The sequence below is a fragment of the Pinus tabuliformis genome, chromosome 3_2, assembly GCF_031772625.1.
Source record: "Pinus tabuliformis cultivar Carrire ecotype Pingquan chromosome 3_2, CPIR1, whole genome shotgun sequence".
NCBI classification, from domain to species: Eukaryota; Viridiplantae; Streptophyta; class Pinopsida; order Pinales; family Pinaceae; genus Pinus; species Pinus tabuliformis.
In genome coordinates this window covers 951045142-951053721 of record NC_142302.1, presented here as the reverse complement: position 1 = coordinate 951053721, position 8580 = coordinate 951045142, and the positions used below count along the sequence as shown (strand labels likewise).

Below are 8580 nucleotides of genomic sequence, written 5' to 3'. Positions count from 1 at the left end.
CAACTAGAATTTCTGAATTTAATGGTCATTTTCCCCTCCAAAATTGCAATCTCCCAAGGCTGCTTTCTGTGTCTCAAAAATGTGGCATAAAGTCATTTTTTGCTTTTTTTTTGACCTTCTGGAGGCCCAAAACTTCATAAAATCTCTTGGAAATGGGTGAGAATGTGTAAATTTTCATGAAAAATCTGGAAATGCTGAGTTTTTGCAAAATGGAGTTGCCAAGTGAAAGGGTCGCGTGGGGGGTGAGACCCGTTAAAAGGACAAAACCTGTAAATTGCCTGAAAAAACCAAAATTGACCCAAAATGTTCAAAATTTCTTGGGATTTGTGCTGTGACTGAGCTATTTAGTTATTTGCTCCTTCAAGGAAGCCTCGGCCAAGATGTGGAGGGGATCGGGCCTTTTTCTCCTTTTTTGTGCCTTGGCCAACCGCCTTTGGAGCACCTTCATTTTTGCCTTGCATACGTGCATTCGAGCCCAATAGTGGTTTTTTCATGTTCCGGAGCAGGCTCAACTTCTGGTGTTGACTCATGGTCATCACTTTGCTCATAGTCGGTTTCAGTTTCTGACATGGTTTCAGGGGCAAAGTGGCTGAAATGTACTGTTGCTTCTGCTTTGAAATCTGCTGTTTTAATTGTTTTGAAATGCTGTTTCAAGGGGACAAGTAGCACAAGGGAAATGTTAGGGAAGGGAGACTTGGAGGGGAAATTGGGAAAAATATATGAAACAGGGGTTAAAGAGAGGAATCATGACATCAACATCATCATACAATTTCATTTGCAAGGATGTTATGGAAGGTAGGGTTAGGGTTTGATTTTTACTTGTTAGGGAAGAGGGGTAGGGTTTAGGGCTTTTCACTAATTTTGCAAGGGAAATTTACATGGAATGTCAAGGAAAAAGAAATGGGAATGGGGAAAAAATGATTACAAGGGAATACCTTAAAACAACCTTTTACAACTTTAAACCAAAGCCAAGTGGAGCTTTTCATTTGCAAATATAGATCTTTAAAAATGCAATCACGATTTCCTTTGACCATAATAAGCAACAATTTTTATGTTGGAGGGCCTACCTTAGGCAATTCGGTGATTTTGGTGGTTCCTTGGATGAATTTGCAGGCAGTTTGATAAGGAGGGCGCTGACGGGTCGCGCACCTCACCCAATGGGTCGCGCGCCACTGACGGGTCGCGCCCGTTAAAAAATTACACTGTCGGAGGGCGCTCAACGGGTCGCGCGCCTGGTCTGACGGGTCGCGCGCCTGTCCAGCTCTCAACTTCGGCCAATTTCTCACCCAATCTCTCTTGCAAGTGACTTGGATGCACAATGAGGGTCGATGGAGGGAGATTGGGCTTTTATAACTTTGATTAGAATTAATTTCATGCCCAAACCCACTTTATAATGTTTTTCTTTGACACTTTATAAACTTGACTTTTTCTTGGTTACCTTTGTCCTGAAATTGACTGATTTGATGCTTTTCTTTGATGCTTTTTACAGGGATAGCATCTGAGGGATCTTGGCAAGGGAGCCAGGGTTACATGCTGCCTTTGGAAGTCTTTTGAAATTTTACCATTTTTTACAAAAATTTGAAAAATGACCTTGGCTTTAAAAACATGGTTTTTAAATCGAAGGTGAAATTTAACTGCACAAGATAGAAATTTTCGAAGAAACACTTTGAAAATCATCCCTCTGGCTTGTTGAGCACTTATTGACCTTCAGAGGCATGACCTTGAAGACAAACTTGACCACAACCCTATACCTAGGAATTTGACCTCAAGACAAGACAAATAACCTTGAAAAAGTTTAATGACTAAAACAACTTGATCCAGCAGTGCCAAGAGGGGAATAAAGACACCAGCTCCTCCATCAGGGTTATGGCATGCCTAATGGAATGCAAGACACTGATGAGACACCTACTTATGCAAATGCAAAGAGCTTTGATCACTGATGGAGGGCTACTAGACCGACTCTAACATACACAATCAATGCCGGTTTATCACCTCTTCAGACAGAATGCCTGAAGAATCATGCTTGACATCCCTTGAATGAAACACCTCAGATTCTCTAAAATCCATTAGAAGTTTTGGAACAAAAGGAATGAGACAAAAGCATGCAGAACATATTTTTGCAATGCCCTTCCAAATTCCTTAATAGTCCTCAGTACCCATTACAAAAGAAACATCCGCATCATTAATCACATAGAGAATCTCTGCATCTGGCTATCTAAGAGCCAAGGGAACAGCAACAGCACCACTAATCCATGTTGCCCAAATGCCAGCGACGAACTCTGCTGAGGGCTTTGACACAATACCTATCTGAGCACCATTAAGACTGGTAATATCATTCATTTCTCTCATCAGCTGGGATATGTTTCCATTTGTAGTCTGCTTAGAACCCATGGAAGGATAGGCAGTGATTTGAGACTTCACACCTCCAACAGACTCGTCAAAGAAAATTGTCTTCTAGTAATGTGTTTGAAAGTTTCCAAGCCGAAGCAAGCAATTTTCCATAACTGTGATTCCCCTCAGCGGTTTCCACTGCCATTTTACTCTATGATTTTATCTTATTAAAGGTTCTATTTTAACCCAAGAACCAACTCATAAACTCAAAGGAATCTATGTCTCATCATCATCCTTTGTGCTGTATATAACCATCAAACTCCTACAACAACTGAGCGTGTTGTATATTTGGCATTTCTGGCATTTGGATGCAAAACTATGTTTTGTTTTATTTTGCTTTGTCTATGATTGTTGATGATATTCTAAATTGTGCTTGTGCAGGGATAAGAGCTTGAATTCGCCGCCATTTGAAGAGCTGGAGAATAATTACATATTCTAAAACAACACATTTAATGATTTCTTCTTCAAACAGGGTTTTGAAGAAGAATCAATCTCACACTGACATAAGACGGAGTCTAACAGACTGTACACCCCTCCACGTGATGGGGTGTGGGGGGGATAATCCCCCCCAGCTGGGGGGTCCCGGGGCCAGCGGTCCCCCGGTGGGGGTTTGGGGGCAGTGCCCCCGAAGCTAAAAATGGATGAAAAATTGCCTTGTAAAAGTCTAGTAATTTCTAGTCAATCTGGGTTGTTCATGGGACGAATGATCTGACAGTATAAGTTATGTTTAATTTAGGGTTTTTTTCCCTAGAAGGCAACCCCTCACTATATATGAGGGAATTGTATTGCATTTATGTATATCTCTATTCTGAGTAAGGAAGAGAGAGGAGACCGAGAGAGAAGAGGGAGTTACAGTGGATCTGCTACAAGTTGTATCTCTTCAGTTTGCTGGATAATATAATAAAAGAAGGACTGGCTATTTCTACGTGGACGTAGCTCAAACTGGGTGAACCATGTATATCTGTGTCTCTCTTATTTTATGTGTTTCCTATGTTTATATTTCTGCAATATTTTATGTGTTCCATTGCTCTGTAATATATAATTTCCTAACATTTTTTGGTATATCTCATCTACCTCTATATACTTGGCAAAAGTTGGCTTATTGACAAAAATGTGTTTAACCTCATGCTGGAGGTAAAACAAGTTTGCAAAAGTTTGGTATAATACTTTGCCTGATGGTATGCCCTTCATGGATGAAGTGTTTACCTGATCTCTAGCCACTTCTCTCATCTTCTTATTGTATTCTTCCTCTGTCATTATTTTATTATTTATAACTAAGGGATTTGGTAATCCCTTTTGCCTCAAAAGTTAGAATCTAACCATGAAGTTGTCAATGGCTAGTTGCATGGTTTGATACTTATCCTCCAAGTTCATTATCAAATTCCTTTTAGTGAGGACTCTTCTAACATCCAAAATTGTATATGTCCTGTCAGGTATCTCTAGTTCTTGCAGCTCATACTTGTTCTTGGAGTTGAGGAAGTGGATGATTCTTGTTGCCTCCTCTAGCATATATCCAAGTTATTCTTTGACTTTCTAAATGGATTCTATAGCCTGCTTTATCAATTCAATTTGTTCAAAAATGATGTGAATTTGTGCAATATCATTGACAGAGTCAATGATATTGGCCCATAGTTGTTCCTTAGCCTGACCTAGAGGCTCATTCAGTTTCATCTCTTTCTCCAGGCTTTTGATTCTTTCTGTCATCCTTGTGGCCTTTTTTTGTTCTTCTCTATGCATGATCTGGGCCAATTTGTAATACATCTCCAGGCTCGTGACTTTCTCCTTAAGTCTGTTCATCTTAGTGGTCTGAATGGACATCTCTTCCATTACATTGACCAGCCTGTTTGCTTCATCACCTATGGAGCCTATTGCTAATGTAGTTGCCAATAGTGTAGTGGCCACTGGAGCAGTGGGAGCTAAGGATGTTTCCAGTGTAGAAGGTATAGCAGTAATAACTCTTGGAATGAAATTTGGAGGAGCATTATCCAGACTATCTTGTTTGAGCTGCATCAAGCTATCCAGTTCTTTCTCCATATCCTTCAACTGATCATTCAGTTGCAGCACTAGGTCCATCATCTCTTCATGATTTCTCTGACTTTCTAGGACCTCCATTGTCTGTGGGTGCCATGAATAAGGTAGCTTAAGTTGATTCTTGAGGGATGCTATGTCCTCATTCTTCTTCTTGATTAATTTCTCTATGGCCTTAAAATCACTTCGGTCATGGCCCAATTCAATGACCAAGTCCTCCAAGGACTTTATTCTGTTGTCTTTGGCCTATGAGGAGGCCTTCTCCAGTTTGAATTCAGTTGTCACATTATCTAATGAATCTTGCAGCTTGTGGGTAGCCATGGCCTTTCATGTGAGGGTGGAGTAAATCATTTCTTCAGCCTGTTGGTGGAATTGTATCTGATAAATGGGATGCACATCCCTGGCCAACACCTCAAAATTTGTCTTCTTGTAATATGTTTCGGTCTTTGGTTGTTGTATAGTGGGCTGCAAAAATGATACCTACATTTTCCTTGCTTTGATGTCAAAGGTTGACATCATTCTGGTATGGTTTTGTGGTGTAAGCTTGAGGTATTGGGCTTATGTCTCTCCCATTAATTTTTCATTCCTCATGTTTATCTTTTTGAATATATCTTTGATACCCTTTTCCTTGTTAGCTGGCCTGAGAAAGGAAGAAGCCTCCATATTTTGTTGTCTCTCTATCATCTGTGTGTTGGAGGTTGATGGTTGTTGTTTTTCACTTGATGCAGCTATTTTTTCACTTCTCTGCCCCATTCCCTCAGTGTGAGTTATTTCCTATAAAACAATTTTCTCCTCTTGTTCAAACACATGATTGAACTTGGACCTCTTTCCTGGCTCAAACAGCTCATCAGTAGCCTCCATAGAAAATCTAGATGCCTTCCTCTTTTGATTCTTCTCTTTATTGGCTGGGGTCTGAAGGATAGGAGGAATGTTCATTGGCTCCCCTTTTTTTGGAACCTGCAGGAAAGAGTTGTGATCAAATTGTATTTCAAGATCAATGAGTGTGTCCTCTACATCCACAATAGCATTTTTCATATCAATCAAGGTGTTCTCCACCCATTCATCCTGGTTAGCAAATTATTCAATGTCAGGTCTTGGGTGGTGGATGTATGCTCCCAACTTGACCCTGAGTCTATGCTTATATATAACCCCTTAAGGGTCATACTGCCATATGAAGCTATTTCAGAACTTCAACTTTTGTAGTAAACCGTGAGCCTCTGGTCCAGGCTCTTTATTGTTGCAAATGAATGGGCCCATTTGGTTTTCCACTTTGAACTGGGTTTTCTTCCTATAAGCTAGGAAGTGGACGTCATCAGAGTTGATGATTTGTATGAAGTATTCAATAGAAAATATCCTCATAGGGAGGTATCTGGGCAACTTATAGTGGGCTAATTGGTAGCCATAGATTCTAATCTTAGTATGGTTCTGGTAGAGGTACCAGTCTCCCACCTTGCTCTTCTTTGCCAATTGTAGCACTCTCTTGATCTTTGGGCTGATTCTAAGCCGAGTCTTAGAAGTCAGCATGTTCATGACAAGGTATACAAGGGAGTCTATGAAGTCTTTGTAGGAGAATGTTGTGGCAAACTTGTGGACCAAGGGTGTCCAGCAGATGACTGATCTCTCCTTTCCCTTGGTATCCAGCTTCTGGATTGTCAAAGGGAACTTATCTACCTAGTAATACAAGAACATATGAAACAACACTGAATAGTAATTGAAAAATATTTCCGTTGGCAGTGTAGTGAAATGTTCATGCGTTTTTTCTGTAATGAACTGAGCATAATCAAACATGATAGCAAGAGGCTTGCCTGGAGTAAGAATGAACAAGAAGGCCAATATGACCTCATCCACATGGTCATCTGTGGTATATCAAAGGATGCATGATAGCATGATGATTACGTGCCTTCCAGTCTATGAGAAAAAGGTGGCGGTGTAGGGTGGGGCATCTGTACGAGTATGACGGTCTTCAACGATAAAATTCTGGAAGATTTTCTTCATTTTCACCTAGTATAATGTGATGTATAAGTACGATAGGTGTCCAATGGATAGAGGGGTTAGATTGGATTTGAAGCATTTGGTTGATTGACTCAGGTGTGATGGTGAATAACAACTCTTAGTTTGGGGCAACAATAGCCCTTTGGCTAGGGACATAACATGCATGAAAATAATGTACAATATCTGGGAAAGGGTGAACTTCTAGGAATGTGTATTTGGGTAAATTCGATTCCCATAGGGTGATGTCATCTGTATCGTTCAAAAATCTATCCTTACTCCAACAGTGGAGCTTTAGAAGGTGGGCTGGAGTTGCAGTGTCCTTTATCTGGAAATCCCTGTCTGCTAGGGCCAAATGGTCAATGTCCAAGTGAGGGGTTGAGACTGGTATGAAATCTAGAGAGGACTACACAAGCATATTGAGGATAAAATGTGGCAAATTAGGCTTGTATAGATTGTATAAGTGAAGCCTTGAATAGGTCTGTATAAAGAGAGGGTATTGGCAGTTTGTAGGATAGGGTTTTGGGTATTTCAAGGGGGAAATATTCTGAATTTAGGGGAAATCAATTAAATTCAATTAATTATTTCTTGAATTCACTGTATGTTTTTAAAATAATGGGGTCGTTCTAGTTTTTTGTTAAAATACCTGGAAATGGTGGTATACGCTGCAAACTGGTGAAAATGGTGGCTGCAGAGGGTACTATGGCTTCATTGTATAGTGGAGGGTTGAATTGGGTTTCCAGAGTGTGTTCAGGAGGAAATTGGTGGTCAAATCTAGTTGTAGAGGCTCAGGGTGGCGCACGAATGCTTAGGAGGCTTTCATAGAGCAAATGAGCAAAAAAGGGTGAAATGGACATCTTTCGCCTTTTAAGTGGAAAAAATTAGAAATTGGCAGGGAATTTCATAATGAACAATGATGATTTTGGGCTTACTCGAGTAGGCAGTTTCATTACTCATCACACCACTTTTGGGAGTGGGGTGGTATTTTCCTAAGAGCATGTGATTTAATGAGGAGATGCCACATAGCTAAAAGGGGACCGAGCAAAACCACGAATCTTGCGTGCTCTCGGGTGGGTAAGAGTCAGGAGGTGAATGAACACGATATGGATGCACACCATCGGATCTAGCAGTGACAGATCTAACAACTATTGCACGGTGAATTTGTGCGGTGGGAGCTGGGGTGGAGATTTTTTGGGCCTGGGGGAATTAATTACACTAAACTGTAATTAATTGATGAATTAGTTGGGTCAAATATGTAATGAATGGGTTAAATGTAGTGGGACTGGGGTTAAAATATAGTGGGGGACTTGTTAACCGCACCAGGGTGGTGGGTTAAAAGGTTTATAGTCAGGGAAAATGTGAATTGTGGAGTTAATTAAATAATGTGGGGGGGGTAAAACTTAGGATAAAGAGGTTTTTATGGGGTTTTCAAGGGAATCAATAAGGGGAAAATGATCTTTCCAAGGGGGAATGGTTTCACCCTAGGGGAAATTGGTTTTGGATATGGAAATGAATTTTGGAGGATAATTTGCTGGGGAAAAGTGTGAAATCATGGGGCAATAGTGAAAATGAAGGGAAAAGGGGAAATTAGTAAGCATGTTGTGGGGGATGAAATGGAGGGGGAGTTAGCCAAATCAGCTTCTGAACATCCTTAAACTTTCAAAACTGTTGTTGCACACTGAAACACATGATTAAGCATGATAAATGTGCTTTTGTTTCAATGAACTTTGTACTTCTCCAACCTTTTTTCTACTTACCCTTTACTTACCCTAACATTTTTTCTTCACTTTATTGGGCGCATTTAGGCTAGCAAACCCTTTTTTTCCTTTTTCTTTTGAAAAGTAAACTATCTAATTCTAACTTTATATCTTCCAATGGCTCAGATTAAGTTGATGAGCATATTTTATTTCTCTACCTAACTACTGGTCTGCCAAGATTAAACAGTTTGGCAAGATCTTTTATTCTCTAACTTTAAACATGAAATTTAAAGCATGAAGTAGTCAATATTAAACAATTTGACTATCATAGGTTGTGGCATTTATCACAAGCTACACATAACCATTATTTTTTATAGTAAACTAAAAAATAGTGGCACTTAGACTTGCACACTTTCATGATTTGTTTTTGTTTGGGGTTCATATATTTTCACTTTTTTGATGTTTTCTTATTCTT

The 8580-nt window shown here is 39.9% G+C and overlaps 1 pseudogene; it reads left to right on the top strand.

Annotated features, from left to right (window-relative positions):
* Window positions 1-4201: 4201 nt before the first annotated feature.
* LOC149183791 (BRAP2 RING ZnF UBP domain-containing protein 2-like) overlaps window positions 4202-8580 on the top strand; it is a 123595-nt pseudogene continuing 119216 nt past the window's right edge.